The sequence below is a fragment of the Rhinoderma darwinii genome, chromosome 2 (assembly GCF_050947455.1).
Source record: "Rhinoderma darwinii isolate aRhiDar2 chromosome 2, aRhiDar2.hap1, whole genome shotgun sequence".
Classification (NCBI taxonomy): Eukaryota; Metazoa; Chordata; class Amphibia; order Anura; family Rhinodermatidae; genus Rhinoderma; species Rhinoderma darwinii.
The window spans coordinates 377,309,659-377,337,603 of record NC_134688.1 but is presented as its reverse complement, the minus strand read 5'-3'; the positions used below and the strand labels follow the sequence as shown (position 1 = coordinate 377,337,603).

At 42.1% G+C, this 27,945-nt stretch overlaps 1 long non-coding RNA gene across 1 annotated transcript in view; it reads left to right on the top strand.

Moving 5' to 3' along the window:
* LOC142741369 (uncharacterized) overlaps positions 1-27,945 on the top strand; it is a 149,082-nt gene that overhangs the window by 53,846 nt on the left and 67,291 nt on the right. The window contains exons 2-3 of the long non-coding RNA XR_012881111.1: positions 13,995-14,126; positions 22,029-22,148. This is a non-coding gene — a long non-coding RNA (uncharacterized LOC142741369). The remainder of the gene's footprint in view (positions 1-13,994; positions 14,127-22,028; positions 22,149-27,945) is intronic.

Below are 27,945 nucleotides of genomic sequence, written 5' to 3'. Positions count from 1 at the left end.
GGCAGCCCTGCAATGCGATCGCTACTATGGCAACAGGAGGCCTAACAATGGCCTCGTGCTCTGCCGATTACGGAAGCCGATTAGGCTCCACCCAGAGGCGGAGCCTAATTGGTTTGCTGTTAGTGAATGACTGACAGTTCTAATACATTGCACTACATAGGTAGTGCAGCGTATTAGAACAGCAATCAAACAATTGGACCTTCAAGTCCCCTAGTGGAATAAAAAAAAGTGTAAAAAAAGTGTAAAAAAAAGTTTTACAAAATAAATTAAAAGTTTCAAGTAATAAAATAAATCACAAACTACCATTTTCCCTTATAAAGTCCTTTATTATTAAAAAAATTAAATGAACCATACATAACGGCCTGAACTATAAAAATATTGTTATTTATCTCACGTTGTGAACGCCATAAAAAAAACTAACATACAATGCTAGAATTGCTGTTTTTTTTATCACTTTGGCTTCCAAAAATTGGAATAAAAAGATCAGAGAGTATGCAAAAATGATACCTATAAAAACTATAGCTCATCTCGCAAAAAAGAAGCCCTCATACAGCTCCGTCGACGAAAACATTTAAATGTTATGGCTCTCAGAACATACATTTTTTTTTTAAAAAGTAATTTTATTGTGAAATAAATTGTAAAACATAAAAAAGTGCTATAAATTTGGTATTGCCGGAATCGTACTGGCAGAATAAAGTTAACCTGTAATTAATAACGTGTGTTTTTTGGTCATCTTGCCTCCCAAAAAAAAGGATAAAAAGTGCTCAAAAAGTCACATGTACCCCAAAATGGTACAAATAAAAACTACAGGTTGTAATGTCTGTAGCTGCGGGCTGTCAGCTCCAAACTCCCCCTGACAGCTGCAGCCAGGAGTCGGCAAGCGCTGGCCCCAGCCTCCTCCTCAGGAGACGCCAGTGCTCGCATCCACTCATCTCAGCCGGATCCCGTAGGGTGCGCGCGCACGCTCGTGCCCGCTCTTAAAGGGGCAGCGCACGCACCGGACCTCGTTAATGAACTTTGACCCATGAGTACCCTGGCTTTATGCCTGAGCGTTGTTGTGTTCCCTAGTTTGTTTATGTGATGGCCTCCTAGTGTGTTTCCTGTTCCAGTCCCTGTCCCTATACCTGTTTCCAGTTCGTGTTCCTAGCAATCCATACATTCCTGGTCTAGCACTGAGCTGTGCCAAAGTCGTGCCGTGCTGTATCCACCTCTGACCTGCTTCACCTCGCCTGACGTCCGCCTGCTACCTAGTTCCAGCCGAGCCTGCCCTCCTGCTGTCTGAGCTGCCACAGGTACCTATAGACTCTCACCTGCTCCCTGTTGGCCAGCTGCATTACCACCAAGGCGGAATGGCCTAGTGGGTCCACAGACCCTTCGTGACAGTACGCTCAGGCCATGGACCCCGCTAGTCGATTCAAGACTATGACGACGTCACAAGAAATGCGGGCAGATATGCTGGACCTCCGGTCTCGACAGGACCAACTCCTCCAGGCATTGAACATTCTTGCACGTCGGCAGGAGGCACAAGCTGCCATTCCTCCTCCTACAACTCCTGGCAATGTCGATCCTCAGACTACACCTCTTGGCAGTATTGACCCATGTGTTTCTTTGCCACTTCCTGACCGCTATGATGGAGAAGCAAGTACCTGTCATGGTTTTCTTAATCAATGCCAGATCCACTTCAGCCTGTATAGTAGAACATTTTTGACTGATGGTGCCAGGGTCGCTTTTATCATCTCTCTCCTCACTGGCAAGGCTCTTGCATGGGCGAACCCTATCTGGGAGAGACAAGGACCAGAGACCCGTGACTTCCCTGCCTTCCTCCGGACTTTTTACATGGTGTTTGAGGAGCCTGGACGGGTCTCATCTGCAGCGGCCTCTTTGATTAACCTGCGCCAATGAGACACCTCCGTGAGTGAGTACGCCATCCACTTACGCACCCTGGCGGGAAAACTGTTATGGAACAATGAGGCTCTGGTGGCTGCATTCTGGCATGGACTATCTTCCAGAATTAAAGACGAACTTGCCGCCCGGGATCTGCCGTCTACCCTGGATGACCTCATCCTTCTGTCTGCCCGGATTGATATACGGATCCGTGAATGCCTCCAAGAGGTTCAACGGGAGGGAGCCCTTCCTAGTCTGGTCCCTACTTTGCAGCAACCCCTGCTGTCCCCAGATGTCGATCCTCCTAAGAAGTCGGTAATAAGTATATGTTATCTACCCAAGATAGACAACGCAGACGCACATCTGGACTCTGTCTTTATTGCGGTCTTGATGGCCATCTTGTGCGCCTGTGCCCCCAAAAATACCAAAACCTAGGGTTGCTAGGAGTGACAACCTTGGGTGAAGATGGACTTCCATCTAAATTGTCCATAGTGTCGGGAGAGAAAACGCATCAGGTATCTAGACTCTGGAACCGCTGCTAATTTCATCCGCAGAGATCTGGTGGACCTTCTGCAATTACCCACCTCCCCTCTGGAGAGCCCGTTGACAGTTGCCTCAGTGAATGGACTACCTCTGCCAGACCCTGTTATAGCTGTGACCAAGCCGCTGAGGCTCCAAGTGGGAGCCCTACACTCCAAACTTCTGTCATTCTATGTCCTGCCCAAAGCTGTTAAACCTGTGTTGCTGGGCCTGCCTCGGCTCCGACTGCATGCCCCAGTTCTGGACTGGAATTCTGGAGGGGGTTCTCCAGTGGCGCCCTGAGTGTCAAGGTCGATGCCTGGTGCAGATTAGTTCGGTTCAGCCTTCTCTGCCTCGGTCATTGGCAGGATTGCCGGGTCATTATGCTGCCTTTTCGGACGTCTTCAGCAAGAGGGAGGCGGAGACGTTGCCCCCACATTGGGCGTATGACTGCCCTATCGAATTGATTCCTGGTGCATCCCTTCCCCGTGGTAGGGTATACCCTCTCTCCTTGAGAGAAAATGAGTCTTAAAGGAACAGTGTCACCACAAAATGTTTTTTAATATGTTAAAGATGTTAGTGCTTTATTAAAAACGTTTGGAATAATTTGTGTGTTTGTGTGTTACTTTTTTTTATTTTTACACTTTTTCTTCCCTATGGGGGCTGCCATTTTTTTTCCATTTCTGTATGTGTCGATTAACGACACATACAGACATGGAATACGGCAGCTCCAGTCCCATAGGGACTGCGAACGGGGCCCCTTCCATCCACTATCATGTACGCCGCTGTGTGGGAACGGCGCATGCACCGCTCCCACACAGTTCAATTTGAAATGCGCGCCGTCCGGCGCCATTTTCCTGTGGACCGGAAGTCGCGGCCAGACAGTAATATTACTACTTCCGGTCGCGGCTTCCGGACTTCTGCACATGGAGCAGCGGCAGCAGACGGAGCGGATGGACCGGAGGGAGCGGCGGCGACTGGAGCAGGTAAGGGATTTCTATGTATGTTTGTGTTTCAGTGTGTGTTTACTACTGTATGTAAACCTACTACACTGTGTGTTAGCTCAAAAAATGGCGACACACAGTGTAGGAGGTTAGACCGTTCAAACCCCTCGTTTCTCCCGGCACTAGCCAGGATAAAGGAGGGGGGGATTCTGAGAGCTCACTAGAGCGAGGGATTTTTACCCAATTTTGAGGCATAAAGCAATGTGGTTGCTTTACCACATGCAATGCTGCAATTTTGGGAATGGCTCCATCTAGTGACCAGCAATGTAAAATATTATAAATTAGAATCCAATTGAATCCAATTTATAATATTTTCTGACTCGTGAAAAAAAAAAAAAAAATTAGAACAATGTTTAATCACCTACACACTAATTGTTTAACTAAAAAAAAAAAAAAAGGTTTTGCTGGCAACACATTCCCTTTAAGGTCTGGCATAAATGTTTTGTGGTAGGCTAATGTAAGTCCGTCTGGGCCTGGGGCTCTACCCGTTCGAGAATCTTTAACGGCGAGTTCGAGCTCGGGAAGTGTGATAGGTTCTTCCAAAATTGAAACAGAGTCCTGGAGAAGGGTGGGAAGGCTGGCCCGTTGCAGATAATTATCTATGGAGAGTTTGCACTCTTTAAGGGCCTGTGATTGAAGGGGCTGAGTAATCTTATAAAGCTTAGCATAATAAGCCTGGAATGTTTCTGCAATAAGTGAGAAAAGGGCATGTTTGTGACCCCGTTCATCCGAGATGAGAGGAATAAACGAGCGTGCTCTCTGTACGCGCAGAGCCCGCGCCAAAGTCTTCCAAACTCGAAGAAATGGCGGCAACATCTGGCCAGGGAAGCCTTCGCGTGAGAAAGAGATAAGCTTTTAAGTTGTTCCCGTAGTGTGCAAAGTTCAACTTTAGTTTGAAGCGCAAGGGATCGTTTATGAGCTTTCTCTAGAGCGCCGATCTTGGATAGAAAGTCTGTGAAATGAGCATTCCTCGAGCGCTTGAGCCGGGCACCATGTTTAATGAAAGTGCCTTGGATAAAGCATTTATGAGTTTCCCATACCACAGGAGATAATAGAGGAGAAAAAGCGAAAAGAAAAAGGAAAGAGGAGAAAGAAAAAGAACCAAGAGTAGTCCTATAAGGACATAATGGGAAAACCGTAAGGACAGAGACTGTCCAGCAGCAATAAAGCGGCTGGGCAGTGTCCGACCACAATTGCGTGGGAACGTAAAAGGAAAGAGCAAAGCAAGGTGCTCCAGCAGGAGACCAAGGCACAGTGCCATAAGAAGTATACTGCATCAAAGAGACATAATGAACCAAAATGACATAAAATAGAAATAAATAAGGAATATACATTGCGCATACCAAAAAAGGGGGGGGGAGTGGGAGACACAGGAATGAGCCAGGACACCAGTCCGGGAAATAGAGGGGTTGGGAGGGAAAAAAAAAGATGAAAGGAAGGAAGGAAGGAGGGGGGGAGGGGATAGGGAGGGAAAGGAAATTGCGGGAATAGGGGGGGAGAGAAGATGGAGCCTCCCGGAAGGTAAGGCGGCTGACACAGTGCAGTAGAAAAACAAATCCCATGAATACACATTAGTATATAAGCCCCAGCCCTAACATATTGGACAACGAGGCTCCAAGTGGCCGAGAGAGATAGCTTATGAAACCCTGTAAGCTAAGATTATACAAACCCCTACATGTCACACTGTAAACCAGTTGAAATAAACAGGGCAGGTAGAAACGTGTAAATCCATGTATGTCCTGAGCACAAAATCCCCATCCTCCCATCATTTAGAGAACGCTATTGGAGAAAAAACAAGAACCCAGTCCAGGGATGGGACCACAGAGTACTCACAAAGTCCCGTCAAATCCAGGAGGGGGAGGACAAGGTCAGGCCGTGGGAGGCGTAATCGGGTGCCGGAAGGTTCAGTGGTCTATCCCCATTCGGACGCAGAAAAAGACCAGGGATTGTCGAGTTCGGGATTGGAACGGGATCTGTTCCCAAAAGACAAAGACCTCCTGTAGGTCTTCCGGAGCAAATTCTGCACCCCCTTTCCGTAGAATGATATGGAAAGGATGGCCCCAACGGTAAGATCCACCCGCCTCACCGGTCTTATCCAGCAAGGGTTTCACCATGCGTCGCATATTAAGAGTGCGACGTGACACATCTGGGAGCAAAGTGACAGTCGTCCTGCGTGTGGAATGGGATTCACATTCCACGCCTTTCGGAGAAGAGCTTATTTTTGTTGGTAAAAGTGAATGCAGCAAAGCACATCACGTGGGCCACTCCTATTCCGGTCCTGCAACCTGGGGCTATAGATCCTATGGACTCTGTCGAGCTCCAGGTCATCCTCATCAGTTAAATCCAACATTTTGCAAAATAAAGCAGAGACAGAACGCCACAATTCATCATTACCCACCGACTTTGGCAAGCCACGTATTTTGATATTGTTGCGGCGGCCCCGATTTTCCAAGTCATCAATATGCAGTGTGAGATCAGTCAGCACAGTAGAATGAGATTGCAAGGTAGTCGTAATGTTAGAAAGCGAGCTGTCCAAGTCTGTGGAACGCTGTTGTACCTGTGTTACTGTATCAGAGTCGACTCCGCTATTGATTTCGTCGGAAAACCGGAAACCTGCCGGAATGGTGACGAACGGAAAGCATTAGCGATGTTTCCGTCACCATTGAGATCAATGGTGACTGAAACGGAAGCTGTGCTTTCACTTTCACTTTCCGTTGCGGGGTTCACCCGACGGACACCTCCGACGGAACCCCGGAACGGAAATGAATGGTGATGTGAACAGACCCTTAGTATTGAAAGAAATATTCATAGTAAACGATTGGCAGTCTTAAATAACAATGGTGTTATGCAGAAAAACTGTGCATGTTCTCCTTTAAGAAGTTATAGTGTATGAACTGCTTCTGCTTAAAATGGGTCTGAAATGCTTTATATGAAAATGAGTCACAATGCTTTAATCTTGTAAATGTGATGAAGCTGCTTTGCTTTATATAGTGCCTTTTCTGTTATATGGTGTTTTAATCTCTGCCAGATATCTCTTTAGCAACCCTGGGCCCTTCACTTTAATTCTCCCTTAGGGGGGCAGCCAGATGCACACACCAGGTTGCCACAGCCATACAATCAATACCTCTGCTGTGTTGCTCTGAATGACCTGAGGGTGGAAAGCAGGGAGAAGGTATGTTCAGCAAGCAATATGTGTGGCTTGTCCCTCACCTGCATTTCCGATGTCCAGTGCTCTCCGGTCGGCCCTTTAAAATTGAGGCCGCGACTCCGGCGGTGTTAGTAGGCCGCAGGCTGTAACCTGCATCAAAGCGGTCCAAGGCTGCTCCAAAGTGCCTCCAGCTGTGGCGAACGGCCTCTGATGACAGTCAGGGCCGTTTTTGTAGAGGTTAGAACGAGATGCACGGGCCGCGCCCACGGCGGAGCTTCCAAATTGAGGCCCCGGCTTCAGGACCCAAAAAGTAGGCCGCGAATCTAAAAATTCAGAGCCGATTTTAAGTTCTAAATGCTCAGTTGGTGCTGCTGGTTGCAGAAATGTCTGCAACACTGGGGAATCTGCTGTGTGAAGGGTTAGATGGACCTGGATGTGTCGTGAGACTCAGGAGCTCACCCCAGATGCGTCTGTCCTGGTCTGTTGTTAGCCACGTCCCCCTTATGTTTTTTTTTTTTAGGGGTGTGTGTCTCCAGTGGCACAAGCTGTGCATGACATATTTGCCACTGAATTGGCATGTCTAGGGAAAAATTGCAATCTTTACTTTTCACCATCCACAGCGCAATCCTTTATGGAGAAGACCTGTGGGTGAAAATTCTCACTACACCACTTAATAAATGCCTTGAGGGGTGTAGTTTCCAAAATGGGCTCACTTCTCAGGGGTTTCATTTATTATTTCACATCAGAGCACTGCAGTTGTGATTCAATACTATATAAGTCGTCAAATTAGGCCTCAATTTCGCTTGGTACTCTTTCACTTCTGAGCCCTGTCGATCGTCCGGGCAAAAGATTATGGCCACATGTAGTGTGTTTCTAAAACTGGGAAACACAGCATAATAATTAGAGAGCTGTCTATTCACAGTCGCACAAGCTGGGCACCACATATTGGCATATCTATGGAAAAATTGCCATTTTCACTCCGCAACATCGAGTGTACACTAATTTCTGGAAAACACATGCGGTTTTAACATGCTTACTACACCCCTACGTGAATACCTTGAGGGGTGTAGTTTCCAAAATGATGACACGTCTGGGGGCTTTCCACTGTTGTGGTCCCACAGGGGCTTTGCAAATACGACATAGCGCCCAGATACCAATCCAGCTAAATCTGCACTCCAAAAGCCAAATGGCACTTCTTCCCGTCTAAGCCCTACCGTGTGCTCAAACAGCAGTTTATGACCACATATGGGGTATTGCCGTACTCGGGAGAAATTGCTTTACAAATGTTTGTGCTTTTTTGCCTTTTATTTGTTGAGAAAATGAAAAATTTTGAGCTAAAACTATGTCTTATTGGAAAAAAAACCTATTTTTATTTTCACTGCCCAATTCTAATAAAACCTATGAAACACCTGTGGAGTCAAAATGCTCACTACACCTCTAGATGAATTCCTCAAAGGGTGTATTTTCCCAAATGGAGTCACTTTTGGGGAGTTTTTACTGCTTTGGTCCCACAGGGGCTTTGCAAAAGCGACATGGTGCCAAGAAACCAATCCAGCAAAATCTTTGCTCCAAAAGCCAAATGGCGCTCCTTCTCTTCTAAGCTCTGCCATGTCCCTAAACAGCAGTTTATGACCACATATGAGGTAGTTCCGTACTCTGGAGAAGTTGCTTTACAATTGTTTTTCTTTTTTTCTTTTCACTGCCCAATTCCAATAAAAACTATGAAACACCTGTGGGGTAAAAATGCTCACTACATCCCTAGATGAATTCCTCAAGGGGTGTACTTTCCTAAATTTATTCACTTTTGGGGTGTTTTCACTGTACTGGTCCCACAGGGGCTTTGCAAATGCGACATGATGTCAAGAAACCAATCCAGCAAAATTTCCGCTCCAAAAGCCAAATGGCGCTCCTTCTCTTCTGAGCTCTGCCTTGTCCCTAAACAGCAGTTCATTACCACATATGAGGTATTTCTGTACTCTGGAGAAGTTGCTTTACAAATGTTGGGGTTCTTATTTTCCTTTATTTGTTGAAAAAATGAATAAATTTTGAGCTAAAAGCTACATCTTATTAAAAAAAAATTTTTTTCTTTATTTTCACTGCCCAATTCTAATAAAAACTATGAAACACCTGTGGGGTCAAAATGCTCACAACACCCCTAGATGAATTTCTCAAGGGGTGTAGTTTCCTAAATTGAGTCACTTTTGGGGAGATTTCACTGTACTGCTCCCACAGGGGCTTTGCAAAAGTGACTTGGTGTCAAGAAACCAATCCAGCAAAATTTGTGCTCCAAAAGCCAAATGGCACGCTTTCCCTTCTAAGCCCTGCCATGTGCAGAAGCAACAGTTTATGACCACATATGGGGTATTTACATACTCTGGAGAAGTTGCTCTATGAATGTTGGGGGGGCTTTTTCTTTTTTATTTTCACATCCAATTCTGATAAAATCTTTGAAAAACCTGTGGGGTCAAAATGCTCACCACACCCCTAGATGAATTCCTTGTGGGGTGTAGTTTCCAAAATGGTGTCTTTTTTGGGGTGTTTCCTTTGTTTTGGCATCACAAGACCACTTCAAACCTGACATGGTGCCTAAAATATAATCTAATAAAAAAAAGCCCCAAAATCCTCTAGGTGCTCCTTTAATTCTGAGGCCAGTGCTTCAGTCCATTAGCACACTAGGGAATTGTCTGGGATATTTCTAAAAACTGCAGAATCAGGGCAATAAATATTACGTTGCTCTGGTAAAACCCTCTGTGTTACAGAAAAAAAAACTGAATTAAAAATGAATTTCTGCAAAAAAAATGAAATTTGGAAATTTCACCTCTACATTGCTTTAATTCTTGTGAAACACCTAAAGCGTTAAGAAACTTTCTAAATGCTGTTTTTAATACTTTGAGGGGTGCAGTTTTTAAAATGGGGTGATTTATGCAGTTCTGTATTGTATGGGCCTCTCAAAGCCACTTTGCAACTGAACAGGTACCTGAAAAAATAGCCTTTTGAACTTTTCTTGAAAAAGTGAGAAATGTCTACTAAAGTTCTAAGCCTTGTAATGTCCTAGAAAAATAAAAGGATATTCAAAAAACAAAGCAAACCTAAAGTAGCCATAAAGGCAACATTAATTAGCAACTATTAGGTGTGGTATATCTGTTTGTTTTCCAAGCAGATACATTAAAATTGCTAAAAATGCAAATTTTAGCAATTTTTGGCTAGATTTTTGTGTTTTTCACAATTAAATACTGAATGTATCAACCAAATTTTAACAGTAACATAAAGTCCAATGTGTCACGAGAAAATAATCTCAGAACCGCTTGGATAGGTAAAAGCATTCCAAAGTTATTACCACATAAAGAGAGATATGTCAGATTTGAGAAATAAGGCTCAGTCAGGAAGGTCAAAAGTGGCTGCAGTGGGAAGGGGTTAAACTTAATGAAGTACTCCACTTTATTTTTTTTATTGCCCCCTCCATTTGTACATTGTTGTTTCAGTGGGGTGCTGTGTGCAAAAATACTTACTGATCCCCACATCTTGTATTTTTCGGGTCCAGCGCCGCTCACGTGATCTTCCCTCTGACTTGACTAGAGTTACTGTGCTTTTGAATAAACCAGAACTCAGGCTCTCAATGCATTACTATGGGAGCCAGAACGAGGCTCCATAGGAATGCATTGAGAGCCTGACTTCCGGTTTTCTGAAAAGCAGCAATTCCAGACCAGGTCAGGATGAAGATCACGTGAGCGGTGTTGGACCCGAAAACCGCCAAGATGCGGGGATCGGTAAGTGTTTTTGTACACAGCACCCCACTGACACACCAATGTACAAACGGAGGGTGCAATAAAAAAATAAAGTGGAGTGCTTCTTTAATATTAGTGATGATAATAATAATAATAGAATATGTAGCGCCAACATATTTTGCAGCACTTAACAATTCAGAGGGAACATGTACAGACAAAATCAGACATTACATAGTGACAAAACGAATTAACAATTTATATTTGAGAAGAGAGAGACGTTCGCAAGAACTTACAATCTATGAGCAAATAAGAGGTGACACAAAATGTAAAAAGTGCTTGTTTTGTACAATGGTCCAGCCGTCTTTTATAAAAAAAAATATAGTAGTATACATAAAGCTGCATGAGCCAGTCACCAGGCAGTATCTGTGTATGATAGATGTAAAGTTCATTAGTGTGGGTTATATGGTTGAGAAAAGGGATCAGGTTCTGAGGACTGTCCATGGTGGGAGGTAAAGCAAAGGAGTTAGATTAGGGAATGTTATAGGCCTGTCTAAAAAGATGTGTTTTCAGGGCACGCTTAAAGGAACAGTGTCACGAAAAAAAAATTGATTTTAGTGTTTTATTAAAAACTTTTATATTTATTTGTGTGTTTGTGTTTTACTTTTTTTTATTTTTGAACTTTTTCTTCCCTATGGGGGCTGCCATTTTTTTTTCCATTTCTGTATGTGTCGATTAACGACACATACAGACTTGGAATACGGCAGCTACAGTCCCATAGTGAATGCGAACGGGGCCCGTTCCATTCACTATGCTGTACGCCGTCTGTGTGGGAACGGCGCATGCGCCGCTCCCACACAGTCCAAGTTGAACTGTGCGCAGTCCGGCGCCATTTTCCTGTAGACCGGAAGTCGAGGCCGGACAGTAAGATTACTACTTCCGGTCGCGGCTTCCGGACTTGTGCACTTGGAGCGGCAGTAGCAGACGGAGCGGATGGACCGGAGGGAGCGGCGGCGACTGGAGCAGGTAAGTTATTTCTATGTATGTTCGTGTTTTACTGGGTGTTTACTAGTGTATGTTAACCTACTACACTGTGTGTTAGCTCAAAAAATTGCGACGCACAGTGTAGGAGGTTTGACCGTTCAATCCCCTCGTTTCTCCCGGCACTAGCCAGGATAAAGGAGGGGGGGATTCTGAGAGCTCACTAGAGCGAGTGAGTTTTCCCAAATTTTGCAGCATAAAGCAATGTGGTTGCTTTACCACATGCAATGCTGCCATTTTGGGAATTGCTCCATCTAGTGACCAGCACTGGGAAGTGTTATAAATTAGAATCTAATTTATAATATTTCCTGACTAGTGAAAAAAAGTAAGAACAATGTTTAATAATTTTTACACTAACTGTTCAATTAAAAAAAAAAAAAACTCGCAACACATTCCCTTTAATACTGTGGATGTTGGGAACTAACCTGATTGTCTGGAGTAGCACATTCCAGAGGACTGGTGCAGCACGAGAAAAATCTTGGGAGATGGGAGTGGGTGGTTTGGATTATGAAGGATGTTAGTCTGGGTAGGGTGGTAGACAGATGAGGAGGGAGATGTACAGTAAGGAGGTGTAGATTTCTGAAGAGCTTTGTAAAAGTAATAGGTTAGGAAAGATCTGAGTTGAACATAACCCCAAGAAACATGCTGCCTAGGAGTTATGGTAGTACCATACACTAAGATGGAGACATCAGGTTTAGGTAGGTTACTAGATGGTGGAATCACAAGGAGCTAAATTTTTGAAAGTCTCAGTTTCAGCTAGAGAGAGGACGTGAGTGTATAGATAGCTGACAGACAGCCACTTGTGTTTTGTAGTAGTGCAGGGGGGATATCAGTGGAAGAGGTATATAATTTGGTGTCATCAGTGTAGATGGTACTAGAAACCAGATCTGCTGATAGATTTTCCAATAGGGGCTGTGTACAGAGGATAGGACCTAGGACTGATCCCTGAGGAACTCCAACTGCAAGGAGAGGAGTAGTTATAGAGCCAATAAATGATACCTGAATGAGGGATCAGAGAGATAGGAAGAAAACAAAGAGAGAGCAGTTCCCAATGCCAATAGAATGGAGCATACCGAGTAGGAGTTGGTGGTCTACACTGTCTTTATTCAGCTTCTAAAGATGCAGTCGACCATGTATTTCACACAGAGTAAATTCAGTATTACATAGGTCCTAATTCTGCCTCAAATAGGGAGGTCCTGACTGGGGAACCACACTATGATATCTTGTTGAAACAACATCTTTGAAGATAATCTCTTGCAGTGGAATACATAGTCCTCTCATACAGAGTTGCCAACCGTCCATAAATTTATGGACAGTCTGCAAAAAAGGGTGTTTTTTTCTGCCATCCGTAGCGTCTGGCGGAAAAAAGCACCGTCCGGGATATTTACTCATTTTCCCGAAACGTTGCTCTGCGCATGCACCAAATGTACATGCACAGATCAAAGGGAAGAGTAGGCCGCTGGTATATTTTCAGATTATGCTTGACCTCTGCGGAATATGAAAATATGCAGGCTGCTACCAAGTGAATGACAGTCTGAGTGAGGTCGGTGCCAGGAGTGGACCAGTCCAGTCACCTGACGTCAGTGACGTGAGGTCAGGTGACTCAGGTCAGGTGACTAGACTGGTCCACTCCTGGGCCGGCACTGACCTCACTAAGACCGCCGCCGCATGACCTGCTCCTAATGGTGAGTCACGTCAGGTAGAGTGGAGAGTGGTAGCGGTAGGCTACCGCTACCGCTCTCCGCTCTGGGGACTGTGTGTCACTAAGTACAAGGGGGGGGGCTGTGTGGCACTAATTTCAAGGTGGTCTGTGTGGCACGAAGTACAAGGGGAGCTGTGTGGCACTAAGTTCAAGGGGGGCTGTATGGCACTAAGTACAAAGAGTGGCTGTGTGGCACTAAGTACAAAGGGGGGCTGTGGGGCACTAAGTACAAGGGGGCAGTGTGGCACTAAGTACAAGGGGGGCTGGTGGCACTAATTACTAGGGGGGCTGTGTGTGTTGGGCTATATACAGGGGGCTCAACTGGGGCATTATTACTGTGTGGGGGCACGGTTACTGAGGGGGCACTTTTATTGTGTCGAGCGCTGAGGGATCATTATTACCATCTGGGGCACTGTGGATTATGAGGTTGTTTAGAGGATGAGGTATAGGTGGGAAGGATGCTGGAAAAGCGAGACACCAACATGTCTGTGTGACAAATTATGCAGAGATGAGTCGTGGCTGGAATAAGTCGTCACAGTCGTCTGGGCCGGATGGAGAAAAAAAGGGAAAGTCAACGAGTCTAAATAGAGAAAACATCACCTAAGTTAGTTTAGGAAAGCTAGAAGCGGAGCTGTGATTGGTGAGTCACTCTTAGCACACTGCACAGGCAATGATTTTGTAATATGTCCGTGAAAATTTGAATCTGTCTGTGAATTCGCCTAGAAATTACTGAAGTGGAGGTTGGCAACCCTGCTAGACCCTTTTCCTCTACTATAGTTGACATTTAAACAGAACACCCAGAAACACTCCAAACAACCATACTAACATCCTCCATAGCTGAGGTACGATTGCAAATTTTTCTTTTATTTATTTCTCGTTACTTATAAAGCACCAACATATTCTGTAGCACTGTACTTAAATCATTTATAGAAATGAGCGAATCGATTCTACACTAATTGGAATTTGTCCTGCAGAGCCATTTTACAGATCAGAAGATGACAAGAAGACAGAGAAGAAGGATCACACAACCTCGGAAGCAGCCTGGCAGACTTCCCCATAATGCATTGCAGACAGCCCTCTAGCGCAGCCTATCATTGGGAGTAAAGGTGTGAGTCCCTGATGACTTAAGTGGATGACATATGTGTCGTATGAGTTATAGTCGCTTTAAACTTCCCAACTAGGAAATGCTGCTGCAGATAGATAGCGAATTAGTGTCAGTGTGTTAGTTAGTTAGTTAGTTAGTTAGTTAGTTAGTTAGCTAGTTAGGCAGGCATAGGCAGCCATTGCTGTGAGTGAGTGCCGCTGCAGCTATACAATTACATTCTTTTGTGAATCACCAATTTTCCTCACATCATTCACAAATCTTCTTCAATAATTTAATCCTGGTACTGACAGCATGCCGTTGCCTTCTAAAACAGATGTCATGGACATGACGTCACTCATTGTTTTGCATATATCTAATAGTGCCACCAAAAATTGGTACATTGTTCTGCGTCAAGCATTTATACAGTGCCGTTATACTTCAGTCTGTCAAATTTACTATTTTTTTTCAAAATAAATATCTTAATATTTAATCTAAATTAAATTAAAATTCTGGTGCTGACAGCATGCCACTCCCTGCTGATACAAACCACAGACGTGACATTACTCATTGTTTTGCATGCACCTAATTGCAAATAATAGCGCCACCAAAAATTGGCGTATTAGTCTGCGTTAAGCATGTCGCTATACTTCAGTATGTCTCCATTCTACGTTTTTTAATTTTTAAAAAGCATAACAAAGATGACAGTGCAGTGTGTTTTTAAACAGGCTGTTACCATCGGCTACCATCCGTTTACCCATAGCCCTAAATGTTGCTGTCACTTTGACATTACTAATGCTTTCTTGGCCTTAAGGAGCTTCAAAGGGGTTGGATACAGTCCTAGAATGTCACACACAACTTTTCAGGGCAACGGGGGGGGGGGGGGGGGGGGCACTTTAAATTCACGACAAATTTATTCAGACAGTATCAAATCTGATGGCTGGTTCGACCGAATCAAATCCGAAATGAATTTAAAATTCACTCATCTCTATCAACATTCACTTAATTTCCTGTCCCTAATGGGGCTCACAATTTGATTACCCTACCTAAGTCTGAGACATACATTCTGGGACCAATTTTATAGGAATCCAATTAAGTTGTATACATATTTTTTTGAGTGTGGGAAGAAACTGATGTACCCAGAGGAATCCTACACAAACACAGGGAGAAAATACAAACTCCTGCTAATGTTGTTCTTGGTCAAAATGAATTAACTAATTCAAGTGTTACTATCTCCTTAAACCAGCATGAACAAAAAATTGGTTAAGAGGTTAAAGGTTTAAAGTTTATTCCCAATTTGAGACATATCCACAGGACTGACACCTAAATCAAGAACGGGGGTCACCCAACACCCTTCTTGGCTGACAAGGTGGACTCTGGTTGCCAATTCCAGACAGGACTAAGTGGAGAGGTGTCCACGCATGCGCGCAGCTCTCTCCATTATGTTCTATGGTAGTTACTGTAAAAGACGAACAGCACATCTATCAGTCATTTATGGTATATCCTGTAGATGTTGGAGTTGGGAATAACCTTTTAATAAAAAGCTCCTCTCAAGAACACAAAGTAGTTCTCTTGGGATTATATACATGTTATCTAAGCTCCCATAATTAGTGATTTTATCTACATAATAGTAGCAAATGTTTGTTTCTTTTTCTTCTACCTTGATTTATATGTCTAGAAGAAAATATATAGAGTGCATTTATCAAAATGCCTATAAATACCTGCAATGTACGATATATAACTCTGAATCCTTCAGCAGATTGCTAATGAATAACTTCAACTAATTGAAGATGAAAACTCATTGACTCCAATAAACATAATTAATATTGATGCAGGAGAATAATGAAAGCTGTCTGATATTACACATTCTGTAAGGCAGACACTTTTAATTATGAATAAGGTTGGCAGAAAAAACATCTCACATGGTAATGAAAGTTTTCTGCAAGCAATGATGTTGCAACAATTTTATAATTCGTGTCTATTTGAGAATATTGATACAGACGTGATTAAGTGAATTTCTACTAATGTAACTTACAGAAACAATAACAGAAAATGCTAATTGTTTTTGGTTACTAAGCAACTATTAAATATTGTAGCCCAACCGCAAAAGCTCCACATTCTAGGACAGATGTATATATGCATATATTTTAGGGGGATTTCTTCTGCAAGGAAGAAAATGCATAATGCCCATTGCACATTGGCACTGCACTGTCTGCCACGCTCCGCAGTTCTAGACCTTTTAAACTAATTTATACTGCAAATGGTAAAATAACTGTCATTGGTTATATATATATATATATATATATATATATATATATATATATATATATATGTATTCTTTCACTATTTTTAAAATTTGTTTGTAGATCTAGAGTATATTTTTTTTATTTATGTAATCTCTCTTTTTTATTATTATTATTATTATTATTATTATTATTATTATTATTATCATTATCACTACCCTACTATAATGGGAACACAAAACTCAAAGTTAAATGCTATGTAAACCTTTGAGCACTGTATTTTGGTGTTTACAGTGGCCTAGCTACAGGGGTCACAACAGTCGCAGTTGCAACCGGGTCCCTTAGCCTGGGGGGCCCCCGTTGGAGACGTCTCACCTAGAGTTGCCTCTCCAACCAACCCTAGGTACGGGAGTTTCCCGGTTTCTGTGGGAATTGGCACACAAAATGACCCTTAAGGCCACAATACATACATAGTCCAGAGGAGCGTCTGCGCTTTTTCTCCTGTTCAGACAACCGGACTCTTTCTACCTGCATGGGTTCTTCAGGTAGCGCACTAGGGGAAGGCCATAGTGGTCTCTGAACCGAGGGTGCTGGTCTATGGACCCGGCTCTCCTGTCGAACCTCTTGAGTGCGCTCCCAGATTCTCAAATCAACCCGAGTGGCTAACAGGATGAGGGCATCCAAGGTAGGAGGAAGGTTGCGGGCCGCCAGTTCGTCCTTGATGTGAGAGGACAGTCCCTGCCAGAAGGTCGCCACCAGTGCCTCATTGTTCCATGCCAATTTGGCTTCCAGGGTACGGAAGGAGATAGTATACTCCCCTACTGTGGAACCCTCTTGCTTGAGGTTCAACAGAGTGTCTGCGGCAGAGGAAGTTCGACCCGGCTCCTCGAACACGGCATGAAAGGACGACAGGAACAAGGCTAGGTCTGAGGATATGGGTCCTTGTTGCTCCAAGATTGGGTTTGCCTATGCGAGGGCCTTGCCAGCAAGAAGGGAGATGATAAATGCCACTTTGGCCTCCTCGGAGGGGAAGAGTTGACCCCGTAGCCTAAAATGAACCATGCATTGGTTAATAAATCCTTTACATGCTCTGGGATCACCGTCATAGCGAGGAGGAAGAGGCAGACCAACTGTGGATCCGGAACAAACAGGAGGAGCAGCGGGCAGTGGTACAGCAACAGTGTCAGGAGGAGGAACCGGAGGTGGTACAGTGAGTAAATCCAGACGGACCAAGATAGAATTTACGGCCTCAAGGAGTTGATCCTGACGTGTGCGTAGGTCATGCATCTCTGTCTGTATCTTCTGGACTGCGGTCTTGGGCGGGCCAGCGGGTTCCATGGCCTGAGCATACTGTCACGGTCACAGGGTATGTGGACCCACTAAACCACTCCGCTGTAGCGGAGAGGCAGCTGACCAGGTCTCAGTCTATACAAAAATCTAATGGCAGTTCATAACACACGGTACCTGAACTAGTCCAGATGGTGGCTGTGGCTTCAGCACGGATGGAGGTCGGTGCAGTAGGTTGCACCAGACGTGGCGGGCAGTACAAGTTGTGGCAGAAGACACTGGACGTGGCAGAAGACACTGGATGTGGCAGAAGACACAGGACATGACAGAAGACACAGGACATGACAGAAGACACTGGATGTGGCAAAGACAGCAGGTGCAGTAGGACACGACTCCAGCACTAGTAGGCACAGGAACAAGAACACAGCACGGGATACAGGAACAGGTAGCAGGGGACGGGTAACAACTGGAATGGGAAACACTAAGGGACATTTGCAAGACAGACTTGGGATAAACTAACAACGCTCAGGCAAGGATCAGAAGGGGCCTTCTTATAAGCCAGGAAATCATGTTGATTGATGATGATGATTGTTTTCATATGCGCTCGCTAGCCGTTTAAGAGCGGGCACGAGCGTGCGCGCTCACCCTACGGTACACAGCTGACCGGAGCGGATCCATGGCTGCGGGCATCGGGAGGTAAGTAAATTCGACGGCCCGTGGCCATGGACGCTAAAATATGGGTGTTTTTTATTCATCTGATCACTTCATTCTTTCATAACGGCTATTTATCTTCCAGCAGTTGTCATGCCTCTGACGGAGACTATTACACTAGCCATTGAACAACTTTTCTTCACCTCGTTATACAATGTGCTTTGCTAATACTTCTCTTTATGCTGTTTTTCTCCATACGCCAGAGCTGTGTATATCACTTTGATACTTCCCACAGAGGCATTTTTGGCTGCAAAGTATCACTTTTTTAAACTTCCCACTGAGTCCTGTTTTTCTGCACTGGAGTCACAGCGGCTGCTGGAAAAATCTTTCAAATGAATCCAATCCTCTTGTTAGCCCTGTGGTCCGGTCAAACTTGGCTGTGATTAGTACAGCACAGTTTAGAAAACAGCTCAGTGCAGATTGATGAATGTTATGGTACAGAATATACATTTTTCCTTTAAATAAATCAGTGACTCCTAGAGGACCTGATGTAATTTAAGAGCAACATTGTTTTGAATACAGGACATGAGTCACAGATCATCTCTATAAATGAGTCATTGGAAGAAGGAGGTAGAACATTAAAACATTAGAAAAGTCCCTTTTCAACATAATCGCTCATCAATGAAATCACTTTTCATATATTTAAATAACTGAAAGTCCTAAAAAAGTCCTAAAGTAAAAAAGTATATGTCTATATGGGTATGTAGATAAATTTATATATTCTGATACAGAGATCCCAAACCCTCGTAGGTCACAAGCCACTTTCAAATATGCCAGATGATGTTGAGCCACGTTGAATATTAAAATGTAAAATGTCACTATGCGCTGTACATTTATGGTGCTAGAAACTTGCAGTTAAGAACCAGTGACATAAATGTATGGCATGGTGATAATGCAGGAACAAAAGCTGTTCCTGTGCCATCACCCATGGGAGAGTAATGTATAGGAGACACATCTCCATAATTAAAAGGGGAACGTGATGTTTCATGTGTTGTGGTATTTTAGGCCCTCGTGGCAATGCAACTGCGTAATTAGTGAAATGCTATTCCAGCTATGCTGTATCGTTGTTGATGTTTATTCATCCCCCCACTAGGTGGCACTTGTGTAGTAAAGAAACCAACCACTGTCTGGCAATGAATGGGAGCAGATGTGCTACCATTATCTGCACTGGAGAGAAGGGTGTCTATCTTACAATGAAGATTGTGTGTGCAAATTGCATCAGTTGCGTTTGCTGACTGTTTTAACTAGATAGGGCAAGGTGCTCGGTTTGTTCACATATTAAATGTCTGACAAAGGGATGTACAGCCCGGAAGCCATTTTCAGCTGCATTGATTGCTCTGTAACAGGGTGATGGCGCAGTGACATGTGTGCTTGCGTCATTATAGCTGGGGGCAGCGCTTGAACTATAAAAGCGTGGTGAGCCCGCAAGTCCATGTTCAGTGTTGGGAAGATTGGTATGAAGTGAGCTCTGTGAACTATACAGAGGAGAGGTGTTGTTACAATGAGGAGAAGGAGATAAAAGTTGCTGTGGATGTGGATTAAAAAAGAGATAGGCCGACTGCTTTGCAGCTAGAACTGAGAAGCCTGAGTTTGACTGGTGATGTCCAACATTTATCAGTCCCACATCTTTGGGCCTGTGGTGGTGGCAGGTCAGGAAAAGTGAGAAGGGGTGGTATGTGATGCCCCACTGTACAGATAGCTGGCTTGGCCATGAAGGGCACGCAGAACAAAACATGACCCAAGACAGTCAGTGAGAGGTGGCCAGCAGTAGTGCAAAACAAAGGGGGAGAATCTGTCCATGTGGAGGCTTGTAGGGCCTAAATTTCGAATCAGCCAGCAACCACTGGCACAAGGGGCAGTAGGCCTAAGGTATGCAGTAGCAGCCTACTAGGCTCCCGGCAGAACAACCCTCGTATCAAGGAGGAGTGCCCTTGGACCGACATCTATACAGAACAAGCCAGCTATCTTGTCAGCCTGAGCCGTAACTAAACTGTGCCTCTCATTAGTGAGAAGTGTAAATATTATAATTACTCTTGTGCCTCTTAAAAAACAGGAAGATTGTAAATATCGAAATTGGCCATAAGCACTGGCAAAAACTGTGAATATATTATTTGAAAGTGCAAGAAAAGTGTTTGGCACTGAAACTCTCCTGCTTCTTCATCTTTCTCCTTGACATCCCACTGAGGACTTCTACCATCCGCTCCCCACTAGGAAAAGAGAACAGCTGTGATTGACAGCCGACCTCCTGCGGCAACAGCCAAGGTCTAAGATAGCTCTGGTCTTGGCAATATAACTCCTTAGATACCACGGTTAATAGTGACCATGGCATCTAAGTTATCTAAACAAAGAGCGGAGGCCATCTTTGTCCTCCCATTGCCAACCTCACGAGGTAATTGCGAAAGGTGATGAAAAAATATGACATCCAGGGGCCTAAGAAAAGCCCCCATGGCTGCCATATATTATGAATGTCAGATTTTCACTGACAGGCAATAATGCACTGGATTACTGAGATATTCTAATTTATAAAAGTTAAACGCTAAGATATATGTACAGTAAAAAATGCTACTATTGAATAAAATAAGAGTACTCGCAAAACGTATGCTATCGCATTTTCATTATTATAGTTAGAAAGCAAGCATAGCATACTTATTACACATTTACTTATAATTATAAATGATTAAAATGTGGATTGAGAATTTTACAGTGCAGATGATACATGAGAAAGTGTTTGTGGCTCTTCTCTGTGCGGCTAATTGCATTCTGAAATCCTCTGCTTACTCCTTTCCTCTTCATATAATCTTACAAGTGGCAAGACCTCGACTTCCACAAATTCAGCACTCTCACTACATGGCGTAATCTGTGAACATTCCAAAGTCATTGGCTTCATGCCCACTCCGAAACGAAGAACATCAAAGATGACTAGGAATAGTAGAAACAATACAATAAGGCACTCAAGTGTTTAATCCTATTGATCATGATATTCCTTTTCTTAACTCTTACAGCACATTTACAATCACTGAAATAAGAAAAAAAAATGGACGATTAAATCATGGACCCCAGCATTTATTTTCAGGAATATTCTAAATTGAATATTGATGATAAGAAATGCCATACCTACAGTATATGTACACATTGTCTGATGTAGTACCTTTAAAGTACACATAGCATTTCGAGAACAACTCTAGGTAACCCCAGATGCCCCTACAACCTGGAATTCACTTCTTCTCCCTATACGTCAAACAATTCCTTAAAAACAACTCTTAGGGTATGTGCTGGCTTTTACATCTGAAATTACAGACTGTTTTCAGGAGAAAACAGCTGCGTCGTTTCAGACGTAAAAGCTCCTCCTCGCATTATGCGAGGCGTCTTTGACGGCCGAACATTTGAGCTGTTCTTCATTGAATTCAATGAAGAACGGCTCAAATTACGTTTCAAAGAAGTGTCCTGCACTTCTTTGACTAGGCAGTCATTTTACGCGTGTAAATTACTGGTCGTCGGCACAGTACGTCGCCAAACGCATTCAAATGAATGGGCAGATGTTTGGCGACGTATTGTAGCCGTATTTTCAGGCGTTAATCGAGGCATAATACGCCTCGTTTACGTCTGAAAATAGGTCGTGTGAACCCAGCCTTAAAAACGACACATTGACCTTCACCTTTATTTTTTTTTATTCTATATTTCTATAGTCTATATTTCGGATCTACATGTCCATCACCTTCTGCCTGTTATTAATGGAATTCATGGAAAGCTGAGCGACAGCTGCTATGAGGATAAATGACTGGCATTCAACATCTATCATCTATACAGTAGGTCATGATAATTCAGAATGAACTAAATAAAAAAATTAAAGTTCACTAAATTCAGGACAACTCAGTGCCTTATACTGTATGGTGTTTTTATTACTTAGGTGGTTGTATACAATTAAAATGTAATCATATTAAAGGAGAATAAAAAAATATAAACTCTGAAACCCCCACAGGCCAACACATTCCGATTATCCAAAAAACTGCACATTATTAAAATGAAAGTGAATAATGAAGAGGTTTTGCCAGTTAGGTTACATTCTCTGGATAACAAACTTGTAGCCAATAGTTTTTAGTTCTACTTATAGTGAATATTGCTCAGAAAGAAAGCAAAGATGTACTTTAATAAAAAAAAACAATAACAATAATAATAAAAATAATAATAATAATGTGTTCTTCTAGTCACAAATTTGCTCAATCCCTTTCCATATTATCATATTGTTCAATTTCTCACTTTTTTAGGAAACCCCATCTTTACAAATATTTCCATTTCTCTCATGTAAATGATCTTACAGTATCATTAAAGGGTTCTAGTATTTCTATCAATCAATGTGGTTCTGACCATTGAGACTCTCACCTATCACTAGTAAATCCAGCCATCTCAGCATTTTTGGATAACTCCTGCTGCTAAAAGAACCTCAATGATCCCTAAAAGCTTAGCACCACAGTCCTTTAAAGTTATTCCCTCCACAAAGGTCACCTGGCCACCCACTTTGTAGTTTAGTTCAGCACAGCCCCGCAGTCACTTGATTGTTGGGGTCCCACAGGTCGAAACACGGCCAATCTTAATGTTATGGCATATCCTAGATATGCCATTTCATTACATTATGGGAATACTTAAAGGTAAAAAACTAATTTCTTACCATAAAAATAATTAGAACTACTACCAACAAGGAAAGGGCTTGTACTATCTCCAAAAAGGAAAACAGTGGCTTTCTAAATATTAAATACCTCCTACCAAATGACAGCAACACTCACAAAATATTTATAAATTAAATGAAAAACGTTATTGTTACATATAAATAGATAAAAATACATGAAAATGTAAACATACCCATGATAAAGGATTAAGCCCAAGGTCTATAATAAATCAGATACAGTACATAAAAAATGAAAAGTGCAAGTGCTACAATCAATGTAAGCCACATAAGTATACTAGGAATGGAGTTAAGTATAAAGTGCAAAATACATACAATAAGCCAATAGAAGACCTAGATACAGCAAAAGTGGAACAACCAGACCAAGAGCGCACGCACGCACCTCTTAATGCAGATGAATGCAGCAGGTGGCATACAACTGCATACATTGGCATCCCTTTTGACATGCCAGGTTTTCTGCATTGCTACAATGTAATGTGAAGTTCACCTAAAAATTATATTAGAGGTTTTCTATTTCATTTGACAATAAGACAATTTGTTCTATTTTAGATATTGTTCCATAATTTAGTGAATTTTTTATTCTAATCGCTTAGATTTGAAAGGGTTAAAATGTCTTCTCTACTATTAGTAATATATGAGTAATACTGGCAATAGATGTTGATATGTAGATTTTAATTGAACGTATCCTGTGGCATTGTTTTTTTTAGAATTGTGGGTAGCATAGATTATTATAAGATGAAAGCACACATTTATTTATTTTATGTGACTTACTATAGATGTATGTGGCCAGCATTCCTGGGCAGTGAATGGATTCTGGTGATTCATGTTTAATGTAGGTGAGAGGTCATTGAAAGTAAATTTACGAAAAAACATTTAAATAGTATCAATCTGAATGTATTCACTTCTGTGTAATCGCTTTGTGATTCAGGTTTATTTAGGTAGTCTCAAATTTCTTCTTCTGTCTTTAAAGCGGGGCGCTTGTATGGATAAGCACTTAATACTTTAATGGAGCACGGTAAACTACAAACTACATTCATTGAGCTTTTATCTTCTTACTTGACTGCCATTCTTTATTAGTAAAAGAAGATACAAACTTTACCCCTCAAGTCATCATATGTTGGCTCCTGCCCAGTCCAGGATTTACCAGTTTCCACTGCCCCCAATTTCTGAAAATAAAATGGATTTCAGAGCTGATGGTGCACAGTAGACTAGGGCATTATATATATATATATATATATATATATATATATATATATATATATGTATATATATATTTAAATATATTTTTTTGTATAAGGGCATATTTAAAATCCAAAACTAAACAGCAGCTATAGTTAAAAATCCACTGCCACCTAGTGCAACCTATAATCCTACAGTGTTGATCCAAAGGAAGGCAAAAAACCCCTATGGGGAAGTTGCCAATTGCCTTATATTAGGGGGAAAAATTGTTCCTGACTTCAAATATGGCAATCACTATGTTATGCATCATAAACAAAAAAGCCACATCCCTCTACACCTAGCAATTGGCCGCCACAGTATAGGGGTGGACCAGTTTAGAAAACCGATTTTTCTATACTCTGTTAGGGAATTCTGAGTAATAGAGGGGGGGTTCCCTTTCTAAAATCCTCCTATCTTGGTCGGAGTGAAGAGTGGTAAGAGTGTCTCTCGTTCTGGAGGAACTGTCCTGTATTACATAGACAACCCATAGCTTTGAATGGGCACTGTGTAATTCTTCCTTTTCCCTACGGTGGTGCTGCAGAGAAATTGAACACTTAGTGCCAGGTTTCCCCACAGATTACAGCTGATCGTAGGGGGTTCCAGAAGTAGGGCACTTTGAGATCACTCTATAGTCTAAAGACCCTGTTAACAAGCAGGTATTGTCGAAAGCGGAAAACAAATTTAAGTGACATGTTGTCACCATGAGTAATACGCCATCGTGCTGCCATACACACAAAGGACCATGAGGGTTTGAGAATCAGTGCAGTAAGTATATTCTAAAATGTATAGACCTTTTAGTAGGAAACAGAAAAACCCTTTAAATAAATAAAATCCCATAACTGTGTGAATGAAAAACAGTGCACAAATGACTATAACAACAGATTTTTTATTATTGTCACTCAATTAATATTTTGTAATAAATGCATGTTATTTTCTATTTTTTGAGACTTGGACATTCAATTTTCCATTGACACTCTTCAGCTCTATTTATAGATGTATGTAGTTTACTCATGACTCGCCTCTAATGATCTTATTTGTCATGGATTGTGAGGGTATGTGCACACACACTAATTACGTCCGTAATTGACGGACGTATTTCGGCCGCAAATACCGGACCGAACTCAGTGCAGGGAGCCGGGCTCCTAGCATCATAGTTATATACGGTGCTAGGAGTCCCTGCCTCTCTGCAGGACAACTGTCCCGTACTGTAATCATGTTTTCAATACAGGACAGTAGTTCCACGGAGAGGCAGGGACTCCTAGCATCGTACATAAGTATGATGCTAGGAGCCCGGCTCCCTTCACTGTGTTCGGTCCACTACTTGCGGCCGAAATACGTCCGTCAATTACGGACGTAATTAGTGTGTGTGCACATACCCTTAGTGCTAGCAACTATGCATGGAGTATAAAGAACTACAGCAGGCTTTAATAGCCTGTTAAGAACCATGTGCCATAAATGTATAGAGCGTGGTCCTGGGCTTTAAACTTGCATTTGTAAATGTTTGTTGTGGGTTTAAAACTCCTGCTCCGGTCTACTCTATTGCAGCTCAAACAGCACTTAAAGAGTGAGGGTATGTTTACACGTAGTGTTTTCAGCCATTTTTCGGGCCGTAAATATCCCGAAAAACGGCTAAAAAATCGGAAACAGAACGCCTACAAACATCTGACAATTGATTTCAATGGGAAATACTACGTTCTGTTCCGACGGGACGTTTTTTTACGCCTCGTTTTGCAAAAACCGCACGTAAAAAGACACCCGCGAAAAAGAAGTGCATGTCAATTCTTGGGACGTTTTTGGAGCTGTTTTTCATAGACTCTATAGAAAACAGCTCCAAAAACAGCCGTTAAAAATGCAGCAAAAAACGCGACTTTGAATAAAAAACGTCTGAAAATCAGGAGCTGTTTTCCCTTGAAAACTGCTTCGTATTTTCAGACGTTTTTGAGTTTGTGTGTGCACATACCCTAACTGTCGTTTCATAAAACATTTGACATGTCATAGTGACATGTCAAAAGTTTTGTTCGGTGGGGGTCCGGGTGCTGAGTCCCCCACCGATCGCTGAAATGAAGGGGCAGAAGTGCTCAGCCTAGCATAGTGCCCCTTCAGCTGTAATGGGATAACTTTGTCTCTTTTCGGCTCTTCTCGGAAAGTCGAAGTTAGCTGAAGATGGGACTTTTAAACTCGCTTCTTATATTATGAAAAGAAAAATTTATACAAAAACAAAAAAGTATTAAAAAAAAACCACACACAGCCTGTACCAACCCAAATTGTCATTTGATCGATCACCTGAGACTATAAATATTATGTACATCAAAAAGACTGAAACACAATAGGGAACCTATTCTAACACTTTATTTTATTGTTAATTAGCAAATTTAAAAAATAAAGGACTATATATTTAATAAAAATATGTTTTTCTACTGTGTGTACAATTTATTCCTGTTAAGGGCTTGTCCACACTTAACGGAATTCCTGCATGTTTTCTGTTAGGAATTGCAGACGGAAATATGCAGTAACATATAGTAGCAGCAAAGTGGATGTGAATGAGTATATGTCATCTACACGCTGCGTAAAATTCTTAAAATCACCTGTGGTGCGTACTTTTTGTTCCCCACCCTGTCAATTCCTGCTGTGGGAAGGTGGACTGAATTCCTGTGTTTTTCAGAGGAGATATCACCATCTCCCAGAATCGAAAAAAAACACAGCAAAATCTGCACTATTTTCTGCAGTAATAAAACCGCAGGAAATGGTGCAGTTTTTCCACAAAGAATTGTCTGCTAGTTTAAGCGGAAATGCGTCAGAAATTTTCTGCAACAATTCCGTTACGTGTGGACAAGCCCTAAAACTCAAAAATAAAAAAAAATACTATAAAAAATTATGAAAAAAAAAGTCCTTTCTGTCACAAAAAAACCTCATAAAAAAATCATTTTTGGATCCCAAGAACTAAAAAGGTTATAGGCATCACATGTGTAAAATCACAAAAAAAAAAGTGTCTGGACATTTAGGATCGAAACACTCTGGACGTTAAGAAGTTAAAACTCATACACGTTTTTTTATACACATTCAAATTATAAAAATAAAAATGTATACAACTTTACAAGAACAGGGATAATGTTATAAAAACAAACATTCTGTATATGGTGTCAACACTGCAGGTAGATGTTACATACAACAACATGCCATATGCCGGGACTGCCAGAGAAATGCCCATAATCTGCCCAACTGATCAGACTGATGTAGTAACTACCAATTGGTCAACTATGGCTCTGTTTACACTGGTGCTTCTCTCTACATTATTCAGTACAAATGGTTTAAATAAAAACATTTCCATTAATGGTCTCATTGGTTTCAATTGTATTTTTTTCTAATGCTATAAATGGGTTATAAGTTAGCGACTGCTGGGGGGCAGAACAGCGTAGCCAATAACAATATTTTATTCAGTAAAAATGGGAAACCTGACCGTCTGTTATTTTTAACATTGACATAAATAATAATGTAATAATATCATCCATTATGCAGGTTGAGCAAAACTTGGAAAATGTGCATTTTCTTTAGTATTGTCCATTGCCCTATATAACTTGTAGTGATGCTGGATTTTCATGTAGCTACACATGTAAACAATACGCTCGGAGCTCACATGGACACGCCGTACACTTTCATATTTATTTACATAGTCACCATATGAAAATAATTTCTTCCATGTGATT